Here is a 20,671-nt window from a genome sequence, read left to right on the forward strand (position 1 = left end):
GCCATGAGTAGGTGACTGGTGAATAAACATCTTGGACAATGTATATAGTATTCTACCCTTTGTTTAAACTTTTATTTCTATCTATGTTAACTTTTGTTGTTATGTATAAGCACACGTATATATAGTTGCCTTTTTGCAAAAGATACACAGGAAAGATAAGCCACAAACTATAATAAAAATGGTTATTTTAAAGGGAGTGGTTGAGAAGGGTGTAGGAGGCATAGAAATCAGAATGAAGATTCGCTGATTATATCTTTTATATGGCTTTGATTTTTGAACCATGTAAATATCTTATGTTTGAAATTTAATTTAAAAAAACTAAAATCAAACACAAAGAGAAATAAATGAACCTGACTATCAAACTGATAACATAAAACACAGTGAAAACAAGTATTTCACTAACTTCTGAACACAGAATCCTGTACATACTTTGATGTATAGTGGGATATATTTTTTTTTTTGAAAGATTTTATTTTTTTTCCTTTTTCTCCCCAAAGCCCCCTGGTACATAGTTGTATATTCTTCGTTGTGGGTCCTTCTAGTTGTGGCATGTGGGACGCTGCCTCAGCATGGCTTGATGAGCAGTGCCATGTCTACGCCCAGGATTCGAACCAACGAAACACTGGGCCGCCTGCAGCGGAGCGCGCGAACTTAACCACTCGGCCACGGGGCCAGCCCCTATAGTGGGATATATTTTACAGGACAAAAAGAACTCAAAGAAATTTTACCAAGTAGGCTTACTGTTAGTAGTAATATTTTATTGCTATTTTTATATATTATCAGATAAAGTAAATAAATTAATAGGAATCCAGATTCGGTGCAGAGAAATGAGGTAAACATAAAATTTTAAAAATCTTCAATATTATATTCAAAGTGGAAATATCAACAGGAACTCATTTTTTAAAAAATCATTTCCTATTTGAATCTAATGAAACGCCCTAGACTGTACAACAAAAACTATAAGATTTTGTTCGAAGAAATAAAAAATGACACAAACAGATGGAAAGACATTCCACATTCATGGATTCAAAGAGTTGATATTGTTAAAATGTACAGGCCACCCAAAGCCATATATACATATATTCAATGCAATCCCTATCAAAATGCCAATGACGTTTTTCACAGAAGTAGTAAAAGCAAACCTAAAATTTGTATAAAGACACGAAAGACCATGAATAGCCAAAGCAATCATTTAAAAGAACAAAATCAGAGACATCACAGTTCCTGATTTCAAATTATCTACAGTAATTAAAACAGTACAGTACTCGAATAAAAACAACCATATAGACCAAGGGCATAGAATAGAGAGCCCAGAATTAAACCCCCACATTTACAGCCAACTAATATTTGATAAAGGAGCCAAGAACATCCAAAGGGCAAAGGATAGTTTTCCACAAATGGTGATGGGAAAAGTGGATGACCACATGCAGAAAAATGAAACTGGACCCCTAATCTTACAACACTCACAAAAAATAACTCAAAACACTGGGCCGGTCCCATGGCCTAGTGGTTAATTTCAGTGTACCCCACTTCTGCAGCCCAGGTTCAGTTCCCGGGTGCAGACCTACACCACTTGTCAGCAGCCACACTGTGGCAGCGACCCACATACAAAATAGAGGAAGAATGGCACATATGCTAGCTCAGGGCAAATCTTCCTCAGGAAAAAAACTAACTTGAAGTAGATCAAATTCTGACATTGGTCTTGGCAATGATTTTTTGTATAAACAACAAAAGAAAAAAAACCTGGGGCCAGCCCTGTGGTTGAGTGGTTAAGTTCGAGCACTCCTCTTTGGCAGCCCAGGGTTTCACCGGTTCAGATCCTCAGCAAAGACATGGCACCACTCATCAAGCCATGCTGAGGCGGCATCCCACATGCCACAACTAGAAGGACCCACAACTAAAAACACAACTATGTACCGGGGGGCTTTGGGGAGAAAAAGAAAAAATAAAATCTTAAAAAAATATACATATATCAAGAAGTAGGACTACCTCAAACTTAAAAGCTTCTGTACAACAAGAGAAACAAAATGAAAAGGCAACCTACAGAACAGGAGAAAATATTTGCAAACCATGTAACTAATAAGAGGTTAATACCCCCAATTGTTTTTTCTGCTTTATCTCCCCAAACCCCCCCGTACACAGTTGTATATCTTAGTTGCACGTCTTTCTAGTTGTGGTATGTGGGATGCTGCCTCAATGTGGCCTGACGAGCGGTGCCATGTGTGTGCCCAGGATCCAAACCCTGGGCCGCCGGAGCGGAGCATGCGAACTTAACCACTCGGCCACGGAGCCAGCCCCCAATACCCAAAATTTTTAAAGAACTCATACAACTCTATAACAGCAACAACAAAACCCAATCCAATTAAAAAATGGGCAGAGGAACTAAACACAGACATTTTTCCAAAGGAGACATCCGAATAGCCAACAGGTACATGAAAAGGTGCTTTGGGGAGAAAAAGGAAAAATAAAATCTTTAAAAAATAATAAAACATTAAAAAAAAAAAGAATGGCTAAGTATCATGATGTCGTACACCTGAAACTAATATAATGTTATATGTAGATTATATCTCAATAAAAAATAAATAACTTAAAAAAACAAACTCAAAAACAATGGAATGGTGGTTACCAGGGGTAGGGGAATGACTGTTTAAGGGTGGGAGATAAATAAGTCAGAGAGATCGAATACACAGTACAGTGATTATGGACAACAAAACTGTATTATAAACATTAAGCTACCTAAGAAACTAGATCTTAATTGTTCCCATCACTAGAAGAAATTATTATATGATGTGATAGAGGTGTTAGCTAATGCTACAATGGCAATCATATTGCAATACAAATGTATCAAATCATATGTTGTACACCTTAAACTTTCACAATGTTATATATCAATTATATCTCAATTAAAAAAAAAAAAAGAAATGCCCTAGAAACAATGATACCCCAAAAGCAAGGAGCCATCTAACTCCTGAATCTTCCTTTCTAAATATTAAAAAGAACAAGGGTTCCTTGGAGAAATGGCTAATTCCAGGAGTTTAGAAGGAGGAAAATACAAGGTGAGTTTGGGTCATCCTGTGACAGAAAGAAAGGAAACACTCAGGGCCAGCCCAGTGGCGCAGTGGTTAAGTTTGCATGCTCAGCTTTGGTGGCCCAGGATTCACAGATTGGGATCCCAAGTGTGGACCTACACACTGCTCATCAAGCCATGCAGTGGCAGTGTCCCACATACAAAGTGGAGGAAGACTGGCAGAGAAGTTAGCTCAGCAACAATGTTCCTCAAGCAAAAAGAGAAGATTAGCAACAAATGTTAGCTCAGGGTGAATCTTCCTCACCAAAAAAAAAGAAGAAAAAATTAATAAAACCAAAAAGAAAAAGGAAACACTCAAAAATCTCAGGGGGATATGTCAGAAAGACACAAAAGCCAATTAAAGGGATTTTCACTAATTTGGGGTCAATCTGAGCATCAAAAAGGGACTTATGACCAATGATTCTAATAATTTGCCCAAATGCAACATAATTTGGAAATGCTTGTGGGAGCAAAATGTAGAAACATTCTGGTTATTTTACTATTGTCAATCAGTATACGTACTCTAAATTCTTAATTTATCACAATCATTTTTTTTCTGCTTTTTCTCCCCAAATCCCCCCAGTACATAGTTGTATATTTTAGTTGTGGGTCCTTCTAGTTGTAGCATGTGGGACGCCGCCTCAGCATGGCCTGACGAGAAGTGCCATGTCTGCACCCAGAATCTGAACCAGTGAAACCTTGGGCCGCCAAAGTGGAGTGTGCGAACTTAACCACTTGGCCATGGGGCCAGCCCCTATCAGAAACATTTTTTAACGCATGATGGTGATCAAGTTTACTATTGCAGTCACAAATTTCTTTCTACACATTCTAAGTTCTTCATATATGTGCAGATAAAAAAGAAATTCCAAACAGAGTTAAACACTGACATATGATATATACTATTTAATCTGAAATTTCAGTTAAATACTATGGGAAAAAGTCCTTTCTAATAAATCATAGCATAAAAAATTGACTATGACTGTAATACAGGAGGAAGAATCCCGGAATCCACGACTACACTTACTGAGGAAGGACAAGATGGACCTTTTACAGAAAGGTGCTGGCTAATAAATTTAGAAAGTATGAAAGAAAAATAAAATTACCATTTTGTAACACCCCTAACCTGTATAAAAACTGACTCAGGCAAGAATCACCAATGCCTAAGAAACCTCCAGTGAGGGCTGCTTTGTTTGCCGAGTATTACTCAATAGATTACCTACTAACCACAAAGGGAAAAAAATATCCCTTTACAAGAGAGATGTGGCAGTCACTACCTTAACCAAATGATCAAATTTATTACTAATGATGAAATTACCCAACATATGTGCCTACTTATGTGTTGCAATGTGAAGTATCAGTTTGGCATATTCTTGCCAAAAATGACTGACATAAGCCCAACCATACCTCTATACCTATCAATTCACAGGAAATAAAAGGTTTAAAGGGACAAGTTTAACTACCCATGAGAATCTATCAGACAAATCCAAGTGCTTGACCATTCTACCAGACCACTGACCTGGGTTCATCAAAAGGTCAGCAGGAAGAGAGAAAAAATGAGGTCTATTCTAGATTACAAAACTAAAATGAAAAAGTGTAATGTAAACCTTAATCATACCTCGATGCAAAAAAGTTATAAAAGATATGCTTGAGGGAAGTAGGTAAGTTTAAAATTGATTGGATATTATAAAAGTAATATTCTTAGGTGTAGTGTAGCTATGCAAGCAAGTCTTAACTTGCAGGAGATGCATGCTGAAGCATTTGGGATCAAATACTTTAGTAAAATTACAGCAAAAATGTTAATTGTTGAGTCTAGGAAAAAGTTATGTGGTTGTTCACTGTACTATTCTCATTTTTCTGTACATGCAACATTTTCTTTAATAAAACTGGTGATGAGGGGCATGTATTACTTTTAAAATTTAAACCAGGGATTACAAGCGTGTGACAGGATTTCCAAAAATTAACTTTGTACTCAACTGTATTTTAATTTTTGAGTATATACTAATTTTTACAAAATCAAAGTTTAAGTACTAGCAATTTTTTAAATAACCCAAAATGTAAAGCTGTAGGACCAACAACTACACATAACACAAAGCTAAATGACCTTGAACAAGTGACTGAACCTCTGCTTTCCCCTGCCTACCCCGCATATGTAAAATTAGGCCTCGGCTAGATCAGAGCTTTCCCAAAAGGGTATCTCTTTAATGGGCAGGAGGGATAGCAGAGATAAGGATGTCTAAACCCTGAAGGCAGTCTTTCAGGTTGCTCCAGAGAGCAGCTCAAACCAGTCTACTCTCTGATAATATCAGGTGAACAGGAGGAATCTACTACAAGCAGAGTGGATGAGATGCTCTTTCACCTTAACATCTGCTTTAACAGCTGGCTGAAAAGTAAGCAGCTGCCAACCTGCTGGAGAAGTTTCCTATCAAGGGGCAGAGCCAGGCAGACCACGAGGTGACTAACTGGTCCAGAGTGATGATATGGTAAGCTGAACGGTGGGTTCAACAGGAGCAACTAAAACCCTTAAATATCTCGTCTCATGTTTTAGTGACATCCAAAATAGGTGCAATGCATTACAATGCTGCAATGCATACAAATTCACAAAAGCTTCATTACTTTTACATAATTATTCTTGGGCTCAAAATACACTGAAGTATTTTCAAAAGTCAGTATTACATTTTGTCAATAAGAGCTCTTTAAACATTTCAATTTTGGGGCTGGCCTAGTGGCCAAGTGGTTAAGTTCGCGAGCTCTGTTGCAGGCGGCCCAGTGTTTCATTGGTTCGAATACTGGGCGTGGACATGGCACTACTCATCAAACCACGCTGAGGCAGCGTCCCACACGCCACAACTAGAAGGACCCACATCGAAGAATATACAACTATGTACCGGGGGGCTTTGGGGAGAAAAAGGAAAAAAAATAAACTCTTCAAAATGAAAAAATAAAATAAAAAAAATTTCAATTTTAAATTTTTGAATGGCTCTAAACAATGTTTTAAATGTATCATTTATGCAAATGAGATTTCTCTTTGATGATGACTGTCAACAATTTGGAAACTATTAAAATGTATGTAGGCCAACATTAATAATAATGTACAACTGTAATTTCACAAGGTTGTTAACTACCATAATCTTAATAAAAAAATAAAAAATAAAGCAAGCTCAAATAATAACAACAAAAGAATGTATGTAGGCTTTTCAAGCATAAAACTGACATAAACCTGATTACAGAAACAAGCTCAAGTTCATTAAACTTGGAAAATATTTTTAATTAGAAAAATTTACTATTATCATTCCTTATTTTATCAGGATTATAGAAAATCCCCAAATGATGCCCTTCCAGTTTACTCCAGTGTACCAAATAAATATCATCATCTGCAAAGGTGGCCCTCCTATTAATTCAAACATTTGAGCCTAACTATACGATATACAACATACATTCTTCGGTGTTATCAAAAGCACTAAAGTAAACACTGATCTCAAGGGGTTTATTAGAATAAATACAGAATATACTAAGATGTTATGCAACTAGAGCAACTGTGTATAAGAACTCGGAGAAGAGGAGAATTTTATTCAAATTTATTTTATTTAAAATGCTGATTCCTAATCACCACCCTACACCACAAGCGTCAAAATTCTTGGGGAAAGAGCACAGGACATTGTATGTTAAACATATTCTGCAGGTGATTGTTAGCATTTTAAAGTTTAAGAACCAATGACCTTATTAATACCCTGGGAAATGTTTAAGAGAAGTTTACCAAACCATGATGCAAACTCTTCCTACTAAGAAAACAAGGAAAGCCCCTCACATCTATTCCTTTTTCTCCCCTTAACTCCTTCCAGCTGGACCAACTCAGAGCTGAACAGCTCTATAAAGGCAATTTGGTTTCCCACAGGACCAGTGCCAGCAACCTTCACAGTATCACCTATCTAACTTACTCTAGGTTTAAATATCAATAGGTACTTTAAGAAGCCAAATAGGCCAGGCCCAAGGTTATCAACTTACTGAATTCCCAATTTCCAATATTAAAAATATACAGAATACTTAAGCCTACTAATATCAACATTTGACCTTGAATTCTTCTCTTACCAAGTTTGTTTGTTTGGTTTTTGTGCTGAGGAAGACTAGCCCTGAGCTAACATCTGTGCCAATCTTCCTCTATTTTGTTTGAGGGTCACTGCCACAGCATTGCCACTGATGAGTATTATAGATCCATGCCTGGGGAACTGAACCCAGGCCACTGAGGCAGAGCATGCCAAACTTAACCACAAGGCAACAGGGCCAGCCCCTCTTCCCAAGTTTTAAAAGTAATATTCCAACTTAGAAGAGGTCAAGAGGTCAAGTTGAGCCTTCTCTCTTTTTTTTTTTAATTTCTTTTTCCCTTCTTCGCAAAGCCCCAGGTACATAGTTGTGTATTTTTAGTTGTGGGTCCTTCTAGTTGTGGCATGTGGGATGCCACCTCAGTGTGGCCTGATGAGCAGTGCTAGGTCCATGCCCAGGATCTGAACTGGCGAAAGCCTGGGGAGCCAAAGTGGAGCGCTTGTGAACTTAACCACTCAGCCACAGGGCCGGCCCCAAGCCTTCTCTTTTCTGATTCGTTTTCTCATGGATATATTCTACATCTGCATTGTCCACTGTGGCAGCTACTAACTACATGTGGCTACTTGAAATGTAGCTAGGGTGACTGAGGGACCAAATTACTTTAATTTTACTTAATTTTAACTAATCTAAACACAAACTGAAATAGCCACATGTGGGTAGTGGCTACCATATTGAACAAAACTGTAATCTTCTAACAGTCCATATAAATCAGAGAAACATTCAGAAACAACGAATATCAATTTTCTCAGATGCTCCACTTTTCCCCTTCGTTTCCTTAAAAGAGAAAGCTCACTATTTTCTATGGGATTTTATGACTAAGCCAGCACCAACTTAAAATACTCATCTTGATATTTAATATTCCTCCACGAGGCAGGGATTCTAGATTTATAATGCATAGTTCCAAACTATTCACCCAAAATGATGTTCACTTATTAAAATCTTAGTTATAATTACTGTGTACATAACAGGATAACTTATGTAAGTAGAAGCACACCAAATACTTAAATAGAATTGTTCTAAGCATTTACATATATTAATTTATTTAAACCTGATAACTCTTTGAGGAACATATTACCCCAACTTTAAAGATGAGGAGGAATAGTTTAACTTGCAGTTACCAAGTAGCAGAATTTTGAAGACACGATAGTAATTGGGCAGTAGAGGCAAGATGATCTAAAAAAACAAACCTATGGGGCTGGTCTCATGGCATAGTGGTTAAGTTCAGCACACTCCGCTTCAGCAGCCCAGGTTCACGGGTTCGGATCCCAGGCAAGGACCTACACCACTCGTCAGCCACACTGTGGTGGCAATCCACATATAAAGTGGAGGAAAGCTGGCACAGATGTTAGTTCAGGGCTATTCTTCCTCAAGCAAAAAAAGAGGAAGACTGGCAACAGATGTTAGCTCAAGGTTAGTCTTCCTCAACAAAAAACCACCCAAAAAATAAATTACAGTTTCAAAATCAAGAGTCTAAATAACTGTTTTAATAACAATTCTTTACCAGAAAATGATGAATAGTAAGAGTTCTAGGTCCCTAAACCCCCTATGTCTGCAGTGGATACTCAGGTGTCATCTTTAATTCATTCCTTTCTCATCCAGGAAATGACCAACTCTTTAAAAAAGTATCAACTGAAAAACAACCTAAACATCCACCAAAAGGGCACTGTGGTTGAGTAAATCGTAAAATGGATTATTATATAATCACTAAAAAAAGGAATTAGAAAGATTGGAAACTATTAGGGGAAAAAGCAAGTTACAGAACAGCATTTTGTGTATATGTGTCCTCATATGCAGAGTATCTAGAAGGATACAAACAATAACTGTATCTGAAAAGTTAGGTGAAAGGAGCTAAGAAGGGAATTGAACTTTTTTTCCTACTGAAACAAAAGTAACTTCTAAAAACAAAATATTAGGTTAATAAAGTTTTGCATATTCCAAGATTCTCTATACAAAATTCCAATCTATGGAGGCTATTCACCTCACTCACTGTGCATAAGAGTCAACACAGAATGCCTGATACTGCTATCCTTAGAAAGGCTTACCATGTTGTCCCTTGGCTGGTGTCAGAACTTGAATTTTGGGAGAACTAATAAGAGTGGCTCACTGTGCGTAAACTGTACCAGAAAACATGGTTTATGCTGAGTATCTGCATTCCCTCTGGGAACCTGGAATTTTGGTTTGTGGTAGGCAGAGGGTGCCTACATAACCAGCACCCAATAACAACCCAAGGCACTGAGTCTCTAATAAGCGTCCCTGTCAGGCAACACTTCATACACATTTGTTGTCACAATTCCTCGCAGGGGGAATTAAGTGTATGAATCCACTGGGAGAGGCACATGTTTGGGAGCATGAGCCTAGTTTCCTCCGGACTTCGCCCTACATGCCTTTCTCCTTTGCCGATTTTGCTTTGTATGCCTTTTGCTGTAATAAATCATACCCTCAGTACAACTATATGCTGGGTCCTGTAAGCCCTCCTAGTGAATTACTGAACCTGGAGGTGGTAGTCTTGGGGACCTCCAAAACACTAACCCTGCTAGTGGCCGAGATGAAATGTCTTCTGGAGGTAACTGGGATCCAATTTGTGGATTTCTTCTCTAGGATGTCTAGAATCCATTTCAGAATTTTGGGTTTTATCATAAAGACAATTCTGGAAGTCATCTGTATTGTTTTGGGTATGTTTTAGGGATTAAGGAAGTGGCAGAGAGTGGCTAAATGCTCACCAAATCTATTTCCTCCTCCTAGCTGAACAGCTAGACTGCGTTTCTCAGCCTCATTCGCATAGGTGGGGCCAAAAGACTCAGTTCTTGCCAATGAAATGTAGGCCAAAAATGATACCAGCCCCTTCCAGACCTGCTCCATAAAACCTACTCATGATCCTCTGGTTCTTTCACTATCTGCCAGCTGAATAAAGAGGACTTTCAAGACCTAGAGGAGGGCGCTGCCACAAGATGGAAGGAGCCTGGGTTCCTGAATTACTGCACGGGAGGCAATCTAATGAATACTCTCAATGAGAGTTATCTGAGGAGAGTTATCTCAGTATAAATGTCTACTCTGTTAAACCACTGATATCTTTCGGGTTGTTCATTACAACACTAGCCTGCTTTGCCTAACATGATCAGGTGAAAAATTTTTAGAAGCTACTCTCGACAATGTGAAAAACTGAGAAAGAAAAGAGTAGGTCACAGGGAAATTAAGAACATCAGATGAAAAGAGAAGTGAATGCCTTCAAGAGGGAGCTTCAAGTACTCTGAAACTGTGTAAATAAAGAAGTGAAGGAAAAGGAAGAGTCAAATACTCACATTTCCATACTAAGCACTTGGGTTACAGTTACACCTGATGCAAAACAACTGAGGAATACACAGGTTAAAGGGGAAGAAAGGAAATGAGGAATTCAGTTTGGGACATGTCTGGGGTGAGGCACACAGATGAAATTCACTGGGCAGTGGGATTTACAGTGTGGAGGACAGCAAGTGTGGGCTAAAAATAATAGATCTGAGAGTCATCAACATATAGATGAGACGGCATGGGAGAACTGCAGAATGAGAAGAGAGGGCCTAGACAGAATCCTAAGGAAGGTGAGTATTTATGTGTGGGTAGAAAAAGAGGAACTCAAAACGGGAAATGAAGAATGGCCAGAGAGGTGGAAGAAACTTAGAGTACATAATATCAAGAACCAAGGAGAGTTCTCCACTCAGCAGTGATAAGTAAAACCTAGAAACAGATAGCATCGACAAGAGAGCTCCAAGGATGAATCTTTGGGAAATGTCCATTGTGGTAGGAAGCCTCTAAAATAACTCCAGGGCTGGCCCGGTGGCGCAGCGGTTAAGTTCGCACGTTCCGCTTCTTGGCAGCCCGGGGTTCGCTGGTTTGGATCCCGGGTGCGGAAATGGCACCGCTTGACAAGCCATGCTGTGGTAAGTCCCACATATAAAGTAGAAGAGTATGGTCACGGATGTTAGCTCAGGGCCAGGTTTCCTCAGCAAGAAGAGAAGGACTGGCAGTAGTTAGCTGAGGGCTAATCTTCCCCAAAAAAACAAAAAAAAAAAACCCCAAACCCCCCCCCCACCAAAATAAATAAATAAAATAACTCCAATGATCCCCGCCTACTACTTACACCTTTATGTAATCCCTTCTTCCCCTTACGTGTGGGGCTGGACCTTAAGTGTGGCTTTGAAAGAAAATAGAAAGTCATCTCCAAGATTAAGTTAGAAAAAGTCTGAATTCTGTCTTTTTGCCTCTCTCTGAGCCTGTGCTCTGAGAGAAGCAAGCTGCCATGTTGTGAGTATGGAGAGGGCATGTGGCAAGGAACTAATGTCTCCCACCAGCAAGGATTTGAAGCCTGCCAGCTACCACATGAGTGAGCTTGTAAGTTCTCCCCACCCTTCAGCCTGGAGATGACTACAGCCTGTGGATACCTTCTTGCAACTTGGAAAGAGACATAGTCAGAAGCTACCAGCCAAGCTGTGCCTGTGAGATAATAAAGACTAAGGAGGTTTTAAACAGCTAAATTTGGGGGTAATCTGTTATGCAGCAATTGTGAACAAACACATCTACAGTCTAGAGAAACCATGGGGGAGAGATTTTAAAAAATACAGTTGCGGGGCTGGCCCCGTGGCCGAGTGGTCAAGTTCACGCGCTCCGCTGCAGGCGGCCCAGTGTTTCATTGGTTCGAATCCTGGGCGTGGACATGGCACTGCTCATCAAACCACGCTGAGGCAGCGTCCCACATGCCACAACTAGAAGGACTCACAACGAAGAATATACAACTATGCACTGGGGGGCTTTGGGGAGAAAAAGAAAAAAAATAAAATCTTTAAAAAAAAAAAAAAGAAATCTGAACCTCAAAATGTTATTTACTGGAATAAAATGGAGGGCAATATAATCTCCAAAAGCATCTATAGGAATGAGAGCCACTGGAATTCAATGAGAATCAGAGATGCAATAAACATCTTGCAAGGAAAGAGGCCGGCACCACCCACAAAGAACTATCCTGTCGAAACACCAATAGCGCCCTTGTTGAGAAAATGGCTTTTGCATCCACTTTCTGTAGGGTGAGCCCTAGATGTGAACAACTCAAGTTCGACTTTCCATAAAGTTAACACAAAGCCAACCACAACTTAAATTCCCCCAGATGGTAAGAAATGGTATATGGCTTATGTGGAGTGGCTACTACAACTTATCAGAGAAACACTTCACACATTACTATTACGTTTACCAACCCAGTCAAATATTTGTTGAGTACTTACTATGTGTCAGGTATTTGAGATACATCAATGAACAGACATACATGCATTCCTGCATTCCCATTGGGGGAGAGAAATAGTAATCATAAAAAATTACAGGGGGCTGGCCCCGTGGCCGAGCAGTTAAGTTCGCGCGCTCCACTGCAGGCGGCCCAGTGTTTCGTTGGTTCTAATCCTGGGCGCGGACATAGCACTGCTCATCAAACCACGCTGAGGCAGCGTACCACATCACAACTAGAAGGACCCACAACGAAGAATACCCAACTATGTACCGGGGGGGCTTTGGGGAGAAAAAGGAAAAAATAAAATCTTTTAAAAAGAAAACAAATTACAAAGCATGCTAGGAGATGCTAAGTACTACAGAAAAACAGCAAGGTAAAGATGAACCAAACGGGCTAGGGGTGGGGGGTGCAAGTTATCATTCCAGTGTTTTGTGGTCACCAGAGTCCTTCAGAGCTTACTGACTGTAGATAACTAAAAATTCAAAATGAAACACTTTTGAGTAATTTTTACATTTTACCTTTCTTTGGACAGACCACCTCAACTTCTGTAATCTCTGGTCTATTTGTCTGTTTGAAAAGGGAAGGGGAGGGGCCGGCCCCATGGCCGAGTGGTTAAGTTCAAGCACTCTGCTCTGGCAGCCCAGGGTTTCACTGGTTTGGATCCTGGGTGTGGACACGGCACCACTCATCAAGCCATGCTGTGGTAGGCATCCCACGTATAGAGGAAGATGGGCATGGATGTTAGCTCAGGCCCAGTCTTTCTCAGGAAAAAGAGGAGGATTGGCAGTAGTTAGCTCAGGACTAATCTTGCTAAAAAAAAGAAAGAAAGAAAGGCCTACTGTAAAATTTTTTTTTTTTTTAGAACCCAGCTGGCAAAGGATAAGGAAATATTCAAGGGCATGACGGTAGACAGGTAGTAAATCGGTTTGAAACAAAAACTTTGCCAAGAATAAAAACAAATGGATCAGGAGTTGACTTGTGGGGCCAGCCCCGTGGCCGAGTAGTTAAGTTCCCACACTCTGCTTTGGTGGCCCAGGGTTTCACTGGTTTGAATCCTGGGCGCAGACGTGGCACTGCTCAACAAGCCATGTGGAGGCGGCATCCCACATGCCACAACTAGAAGGACCCACAACTAAAAACAAAAATACACAACTGGGGACGGCCTGGTGGTGCAGCAGTTAAGTGCACACGTTCTGCTTTTGGCAGCTGGGGGGTTTACCGGTTTGGATCTCGGGTGCAGACATGGCACCGCTTGGCAAAAGCCATGCTGTGGTAGGCATCCCACGTATAAAGTAAAAGAAGATGGGCATGGATGTTAGCTCAGGGCCAGTCTTCCTCAGCAAAAAAAAAAGAGGAGGATGGGCAGCAGATGTTAGCTCAGGGCTAATCTTCCTTAAAAAAAAAAAAAAAAACACAACTATGTACCGGGGAACTTTGGGAGAAGAATAAGGAAAAATAAGATCTTAAAAAAAAAAAAAGAGTTGATTTGCTTCATAACTACATCACTATGTTCACTTTAAAAAAGGAATTTTAGTCAATACCATAGAACCTTTTTTTTTTGTTTTGAGGAAGATTAGCCCTTAGCTAACTGCTGCCAATCCTCCTCTTTTTGCTGAGGAAGACTGGCCCTGAGCTAACATCCGTGACCATCCTCCTCTACTTTATATGTGGGACTTACCACAGCATAGCTTGTCAAGCGGTGCCATGTCCGCACCTGGGATCTGAACCAGCGAACCCCGGGCCACCGAAGCAGAACATGCGAACTTAACCGCTGTGCCACCGGGCTGGCCCCAATGCTATAGAACCTTAATACAAACTTCTAAAGAACATTTAATAGCTTTGTGTGGATATCTAAAGAATTTTACAGGAATTAATGCATATGGCCAGCCGCATGGCTGAGTGGTTAAGCTCACACATTCCACTCCAGTGGTCTGGGGTTTCGCCAGTTCAGGACCTGGGTGTGGACCTAGCACTGCTCACCAAGCCAAGCTGAGGCAGCATCCCACATAGCAGAACTAAAAGGACCTACAACTAGAATATACAACTATGTACTGGGGAGCTTTGGAAAGAAGAAGGAAAAAAAAGAAAAACAAGATTGGCAATAGATGTTAGCTCAGAGCCACTCTTAAAAGAAAAAGAAGAATTAATCCAATCCAGGGCCCAGCCCCATGGCTGCATGGCTAAAGTTCTGCACACTCCACTTCAATGGCTGGGGGTTCATGGGTTCGGATCCCAGGCACAGACCTACTCCACTCACCAGCCATGCTGTGGAGGTGTCCCACATACAAAAAAATAGAGGAAGATTGGCAGCATATGTTAGCTCAGGGCTAATCTTCCTCAGGAAAAAAAACAAAAAAAAAACCCAAAAAAACAAGACAACCCAATCCATACATCAGCACAGTTCAAAAGTGCTATTAGTTATTAGTGTTAGCAAATATATACCTTATTTTTAAAAACTGAGAAAGTGACGAGAGCCAGAAAAGCATGTTCACTTCAAAATCAGAAAAGAATCAAGTTTTTGATCTGGAATTAACTGGATATTCAGAAGCTTCTTCCCAGTAGCATGTGCAAAATTATCAAGCTATGTAGTATATAATATACCTAAGACTAGTAAGAATTAGTAACATGGAGTATCCTTGGAGCTACTTTATTTTAAAAATAACACTACACCAAGAAAAAACTTCCTCAAATTATCTGTCAGAATTCAATTTACAGTGCTGAGAAACATTTTAAAACGTTAAGTCCCTCCATCCTTTGAGGTCTCAACAGAAGTGCAAGTTTATTATATTGAGGTTAAGTAATGACCACTCACAATAACTGTAACAGAAAAGACCATCTTTTTGCTAGACTAGAGTTTTATATTTTCACACTTTAGAGATGAAAAACTCAAATCTTGTGTCTTGTCCTCCAAACAAATTGCTGAGAAAAAAACTGTATTTGCTTTGGTCACAACTAAGAAAAACTTAACCAAACAAAACACTGCAAGTATTTCACAATATATGTATGTCAAGTCATTATGCTGTGCATCTTAAAACTTATACAGTGCTGTAGTATGTCAATTATACCTCAGTAAAACTGGGGGGAGGGGGACACCTTGGGAGTAAAGAAAAAAATCTCCCTATGTGATTCAAGGAATTGCCAACATGAAACAGTTTAATTCTGTAGAATTAGTAATAGAGATAGTCATGATCTTCTAAAATCCAATCCACTCAACGAAAGTGAAATCCTGAACTACAAAATCAACCTCCAGAGAATTTAACTGCATAATCACAAACTTTCTCTTTCAAAAGCATAGACCACACTGACCACACAGATTATTCTCACTTTTTTGATGAATGATCAAATTCACAGATCTTTCTTTTCCTGGTACTGAACTCAAGCAGTATAGAAAGACAGAATGAACGTTAGATTAGAGTAGGAAAACCTGGTGTGATCTTAAATTAAGGAAGTCACCTCACTTTCCCAGGCCTCAATTTCCTAAAGGATGATAACATAATTCTGTATGAACAGCTTTCAAAATTGAACCATCTAAATGATGTCAACAGAATTACAGTAAATAGCTCCAAAAAAACAATCTGTGCCCTCAAAGAACAAAAACCAGGGTGTCTTGTTTTCCAAGAATGCCATGGTCTATAAATCTACCCAAGTGTAACAAATGAAGCACTATTCAATTACAATTCAGGGCAACTGTGTATGTGTTTGGGGCAAAGGAGAACCTTCTTACCCACCATAAAACGAGAAAGAGAACTTACAAGGCAACACAGGGTACAGTTAAACTGGCCAAGAGGAAAGTAAATCAATTTTGCTTAGGGAAATCAGGGAAAAGATTTATAGACAGTACATTCGAGTTTGAACCTGAACGATCGGTAAAGTTTTGGTAGACAAACGATGACATTCCAGATAAAAGAGGCAAAGACGTATCTGGGAACCACTGTGTAACAGTCTCTTGCCTGTAGCATAAGAGAGTAATATGCTGCTACAGGTAGGGAGGGATCAACACTTACACAGCTCCAGGCCAAGGTATTTGAAGGACTTCTAAGCAGAGGATGGCTATTTTCAAAGCAATGATTTAAGAGGTAATTTGGAAGTAATAGAAAGAATTAACTGTATTCCTGGAATCACTTACAATTAGAATGTATTCACATATTACTTATGTAATAAAGCAATTCAATAAGCAAATGATGGGTAAAAGATACCAGAGATTAGTTAACTACTGCAAAAAAGACAAAAGGCCTGAATCAAGGGAGTAACTATTGTTATGATGGGTCTACATAAAATTTAAAAAGTAACATTGCATTTCAAAGCTACTAGCTATAAATCCAAAGTGACAAACTTTCAAACTAATTATCTGAAAGGAAAAATGATGAGCTCTTAATCTGTAAGCTTAAAAACAGTAAGATGGTGTCTTTCAAAATATGTTTTCCACTTTAAATTTCATAATTAGTCCAACATCATAAAAAAACACTTCTCCTGGAGACAGTTTAATATCTCATTCAACATTTTAGGAATTTCCTTCTAACAGTGTAACAAAATTAACCAAGACATTTTATCCTGGAGGTTTACACTGAACTTTCCAGCATTAAAGACAGAAACACATTTCTTAAATCTACACTCCACACTCCCAAAAGGTGTATTTCCTTCAAGTCTCAGAACAGGGTTTCAGATTAAGTCTTCACCTCTAATTACTAACTTCTCAAACAATGCTTTTCAGTGAACAATTTGCTTCGTTGCTTTGCTACATTCTTACAAAGGTATGAGGGAAAATTACATTAAAATAAACTATTGTGTGTATATAAGGCTCAAAAGGTTTTGAGTCCATTTTACCTTTGAAACATTCTTCTTAAAAAGCAAACAGAGGGGCGGCCCGGGCGAGTGGTTAAAGTTCGGCACACCCCACTTGGGCTGCCCAGGTTAGCAGGTTCAGATCCCCGCCCAGAACTACTCCACTCATTAGCCATGCTGTGGAGGCATCCCACATACAAAGTGGAGGAAGACGGGCACGGATGTTCGCTCAGGGCAAATCTTCCTCACCAAAAAAAAAAAAAAAGGGGGAGGGCAAACAGAAAAGGAAGTGTAGGATTTTTCTATCTATAAGGTCTTAAAATAAGACTTAGTGTGATGCCATTTTGAAACATCCCAGCAGGAAGTTCAGCTTGGTCAGAGGGTGGTTTAAGAAGTGCTGCAACTAATATTTTTAAATGACTTGACAGTTAGTTTCATACTTTTATAAAAGAATATACGAAGTTCATAAAATAAAGCATTTCAAAATGGGAAGCCATTTCTGTTAATTCAAGAAGTACAAATATCTTGTAAAAAATACCTGTCTTAAAATATCTGAGCATTCAATTAGAATTATCATGGACAAATTCCCTTCCAGGACACTGAATGCCAAAGATCTGTTACCTCACAGAAGGAAATAAAGATTCAAGTTCATAAATTTAAGCTGGTTAAAAGAGAGCTTTTCATAACTAGATCAAAATCTAACCAAACACATACGAAAAAGCAACATGCAAGGAGAGTCTGAGGTTAGTTTTTAAGCATGTTTTGCACAGAAAGTAACCATTTCCTCCTCTGTCCTCACAGTCTGTTTCTTTTTAATGACTTAATCCAAAATTAGGAAGATGCCACAGTACTTAGCCTGACAAAATCCACGTTAAAGACACGGGGAATTAACCCCCCTGTAGAAATTGAGAGACTAGGAGGAAAGACACTCAGCCAGGGATCCAGGGAGTGAGGGAGACTTGAGCGCTTCAGTTCTGTTCCACCACCACACCACACGGCCCAGCCTCAAGCTACTGAGACTACAGTCCTAGACAAGAAAGGGAAACACTTACAGTTACTCAGTCAGGTCTTCGGGCTTGATTCTAGACTTAAGTTCCACGAAGGACTTGGGACCCACACTTGTTGAAAACGGACCAACTTCCCAAGTTTTATCAACATGCTACCATTCCAGCCAAAGAGCAGCTAGATACCTAAAACTTGACGTATCGTCGGCTCATTTTCTCCTTAGACAAGGTAACAATTTAATGTCCTAAATAAAACACGGCTTAAACTGTTGCCATATATCTGATTAGAGCTAAAACACTCCCCTCCCCGCCTCCGGAAGGGCAGGCGCCCCCGCCCGGCCTCAGGTCACTAACGCAGCAGACCCAAACCTCCCCGACAGGCGAGCTCGCCCTCAGCCTGTCTGACCTGCGCGCCCTGACTTTCCACCTGTCCTCCCACTTCGCCATCCGCGTACCCCTCTTCCCCAGCACGTACCCCATTCCCCAGCACGTACCCCACTCTCCAGGATGGATCCCCCTATTCCCCAGCAAGCGGGATGTCACGAGAGAAAGGCTCAGCAGTTTCTTCGCAAAAAATAATTATATCCACTCAACGACGGACTTAAATCCCGTGAGGCCATCGAATTGCAGAGAAACAACGAGGGAGATTAAGGACGGTTACTCAGCTTTGAGAAAGAAAACATACTTTTTATGAGTCCTAAGAAACGTGATGTTTGATTGAGCGACTCCGGGGGAAAAGTTTACTTCTCGAAGTTCACTGGAAACGCGACATTTCCAAAGCCCCCGACGTCAAGCGCCTTCCTTTCCGAGCCCACAGAGCCTACCCCTGGCGGGGGGACGCTACAGGGGGGCGGCCCCGAACGAGCCTCCCGCGCCGCCCCGGGGCGCTCCTCCTCGCCGGAGCCCACTTCGGCGGCCGCGGCCCGCGCGCGCCTCCCGGGGGCCCTTCCCGAGCAGAGCCGCCCGGGGACCGCACGCCGGCCGGGTCGCGGGGGCCGCTCCGGAGCAAGCGCGAGCGCCGGGCGCGCGAGGAAACAAAACCTGTGGCGAGCGGCAATCCGGAAGCGCCGGCGCCCGCCCGCCCCGCCCCGCCCGCCGGCCGACACCTGAAACACCCCGGCTGACAACGTGCCGGGGGCGGCGGAGGGCCCCGCCGCCCCAGCCCCCGGACGAGAGCCCGGAGCCCGCAACCCCCGACCCCCGGCGCTGGGCCTCGGGAGCCACCGCCCGCGGCCCCCGCCGGGGCGCCCGAAGGGAAGGGGCCGTTGAGGCGCTCGGGGGGTCCGAGGAGGGTGCAGCCCGCGCCCGGCGAGGCCCGGCCGCCCGCCCCGCCGCCCCCCGCCGCCCGCGGAGCGCCCGAGCCCCGGCCGGGACCCCCCGGGCTCAGCCCGCGCTCCGCTGCCGCTTCGTGGAGCCTTCGCCGCGGCCTCTTCTCCTCAGAGACCGAAGCGCCCGGAGCCCAGGAGAGAGAGCGAACCCGCCCTCTCCCGCCGCGCCACTTCCCTGTCCCGATTGCCCCTCGCTCCGCGGGGCTCCGGGAAACGCTCCCCGCGGCCCCGGACCGCCCCGCGCCCTCCCCGCCGTCACCCGCGCTCCGCGGCGAACCCCGCCGGCCGGCCGCAACCCCCTCACCTCAGGCGGCTCCGGCGGCGCTGGACACAGGAAACTCCTGGGTCCCCGACTCCGGCTCTCCTCGACCCCCTCTTCGGTTAACTCCGCTTGTTTCTCTACAAAATGGCGCCGGAGGTCGCGCGCTCACGTCGCGGCCTTTCCCCTCCCCGTTCCCATTTCATCATTCGCTGCCCGCCCGAGGAGGGACGGGCCCGCACCAGCCAATGACCGCGACCCGCCCGTGGCTCCCGCCCAATCACCGGCAGGGGCCCGCGGATTTGAACCAATCACACACGATCACTTGCAGAAGTCAAGGAAGAAACCAGGCTCCTGCTAGCAACTACCAATCCGGACTCTACTTCGCGGGCTTTGGCCAATTGCCGCTCACCAGTCCCTAGGGACTGGAGTCGGAGCCCTCGCGCCTGCGCTCGAGACGAGGGCCAATGGGGAGACGCAGATAACTTCGATTTGGGGCTTCGCGGACTTCCCACCTGCCGTCGAGGTCTTCGGCCAATGGGGCCCTGGCATTCCCCTCAGAAAGAATAAGGGAGGGGGCCCATAAACTCTCGCCATCCTGCGCGGGAACTACTTTGAATTGAAGTGAAACAGCCTTCCCCTACTCTTCTTCCTCTTTCGAAGTGTCAAGTCCGGTAGACTGCGAGACTTCCTAATCTTAAACATTCCCCTCCCCTCGGATCCCTTTGGCGGGGAACGGCTGCTACCAGAAAGCAAGCCAGGCTGTAACTAGAGTGGTGGCGCTTTGCACCCTGGGATATGTAGTTCTCGCCCCACAGCCCCATTCCTGTCGCAGAAGTAGTACGCTTTCTTTCCTCACTGACCGCGCCGGAGGAGGAGCAGTGCATG

At 42.4% G+C, this 20,671-nt stretch overlaps 1 protein-coding gene across 10 annotated transcripts in view; it reads right to left on the reverse strand.

The window, feature by feature from the left end:
- Window positions 1-19,965, reverse strand: part of CNOT1 (CCR4-NOT transcription complex subunit 1) — a 112,961-nt gene extending 92,996 nt beyond the window's left edge. For all 10 annotated transcript variants that reach the window (XR_011437332.1, XR_011437333.1, XM_070262977.1 and 7 more), the window contains exon 1: window positions 19,829-19,965. The gene's annotated coding sequence lies outside the window, so the exon portion shown is untranslated. The remainder of the gene's footprint in view (window positions 1-19,828) is intronic.
- Window positions 19,966-20,671: the final 706 nt, after the last annotated feature.

The sequence above is a fragment of the Equus caballus genome, chromosome 3 (assembly GCF_041296265.1).
Source record: "Equus caballus isolate H_3958 breed thoroughbred chromosome 3, TB-T2T, whole genome shotgun sequence".
NCBI lineage: Eukaryota > Metazoa > Chordata > Mammalia > Perissodactyla > Equidae > Equus > Equus caballus.